The sequence below is a fragment of the Triticum dicoccoides genome, chromosome 1B (genome assembly GCF_002162155.2).
Source record: "Triticum dicoccoides isolate Atlit2015 ecotype Zavitan chromosome 1B, WEW_v2.0, whole genome shotgun sequence".
NCBI classification, from domain to species: domain Eukaryota; kingdom Viridiplantae; phylum Streptophyta; class Magnoliopsida; order Poales; family Poaceae; genus Triticum; species Triticum dicoccoides.
Genome location: NC_041381.1, coordinates 54,945,646 through 54,947,444, shown reverse-complemented (window position 1 = coordinate 54,947,444; position 1,799 = coordinate 54,945,646). Strand labels below are relative to the sequence as shown.

The 1,799-nt window shown below is 36.6% G+C and overlaps 1 long non-coding RNA gene across 1 annotated transcript in view; it reads right to left on the bottom strand.

The window, feature by feature from the left end:
* Positions 1-314: 314 nt before the first annotated feature.
* Positions 315-1,799, bottom strand: part of LOC119318599 — a 7,761-nt gene continuing 6,276 nt past the window's right edge. Inside the window, exon 5 of the long non-coding RNA XR_005154170.1 lies at positions 315-686. This is a non-coding gene — a long non-coding RNA (uncharacterized LOC119318599). The remainder of the gene's footprint in view (positions 687-1,799) is intronic.

The window sequence follows — 1,799 nt, the reverse complement described above, 5'->3', positions numbered from 1 at the left end:
AACTAACCGAGTAATTCTCTTATTCTTAATCAATACAGGGTAAAGGAAATGAAATTAAACTACAAGATAATAAAATTTTAGCCGTTTATTCCGACGAAACTTTCTTTACCTCAGCCACTAAATCCGAAAGATCACAGGGTACTTTTTAAAAAAAATTAGACTATAAGATAATAAAATTCTAGCCGCCTGATTCCTACAAAGTTTTCTTTACCTCAGCCACTAAATCCAAAAGGTCTCTATGGTAATCTATAGTAAAAGCAACTTAATCTAGAGAGGCTCAAACAAGCCAACCTTGCAAGGAAGAACAGACATTCTAGCTAGGTCCACATTATTTTAGCATTGCAGTTGATCACGAGTCCACACCGAATCTAGGTCAAGTGGGCAAATCAATATGTTACTTGGGCGCTACAGCATAGTCAACCCTTTTGCTTGAAATGAAAAGGAGGGGCAGGGAAAAGTGTTCGAGATATATATATCTTCCCTAGGTCGCAGGAGCACATGCTTCTAAAATATCATTACTTGCGTTGTCATTGATCTCGAATCCTTGTGGAATCTCAATCTCATGGGCGTAATTATTATGAAACTAGGCTACGCTTGTCAGTCTTTTCCCGTAAAGTTCGCAGTTCTTGCTGGAGGAGCCCCTACGCACGATTTTCTTTTTCTGCCCTTGTTAAATCTTCTCAGACCTGGACAAGAGACGATCAAAACCAACTTGTAAATCAGCAACATCTAAAATGAAAATGATAAAAAAGATTAAGCATCTGATTTAGCAAACCTACAACTCTCTCCAATCCATATTAATTGACGCACACTTAGTATGATTTTAGTACAAAATTATACTAAGTGCACGTCAATGAATATGAATCAGAGTGAGTATGACATTTACTTCCAAAAACGAGTTGCTGATTTATGCCATTTAGACTGTAAATCAGCAACTTCAAAAATGTAAAATGTACCTCGCTTGATTAAGATTAAATTTTGATGAATTATTTCTATATTGATGCTCTTGTAATCAATACACAATCACAAACGTAAGTAAGCATTTTCTAAAATTATAAGGATTTAATATGTTTTGGTGATATAACACAATATAATTTTTCTTGCACTAAGTTCTTTCGAGTACAGATATAGGGCTCATTCGATTTGGAGGAAATCAAAACGTAGGAACTAAGAGTAGTATAGGAATTTGATAGGATGTCACCTGCCATCCTAAGGAATTGACTTGCCTTGTTCCTACGCGCAAAATGAGATTTGAGTGGACATGTAGTTACCTAAAAAACATAAAAAAATAAATCGTATTCCTACGAAATTTTTGTACACATTTCCTACAAACCGAATGCATATAAAGGAAATTTTTCGTCGGAATCCTTATTCCTATGTTTTTGCTACGAAAATCCTGCAAACCGAAGAGGCCATAGAGGCAATCGGTCAATGTCATCTATACTGTTACCCGCAAAAAAATGTCACTTATATAGTAGAACATTTTCCGCGTTAATTTTTTGTCTTAACCAAACAAAATACATCTTATAATTTTCGGACGGAGGGGTATATTCTACACGGGCTGTCCCCCGGCAAGATACTTACCCATCGAAAAAACATTCTGCAAACAAATTGCTGGATGAAACAAGAGGAAAATGATTATCCTACCGTTTCCTTTTCTTAAAGATAGTACTATTCCTACTAGACCAAATGGTCATTAACAGTAAATAACGATGGCCTACTTAAACAAATGGTTCATGTGGGAGCGACTCGCGCAGCTCACTTGCCTGGCTACACACAAGCCCTGCCTGCAGAGCGCA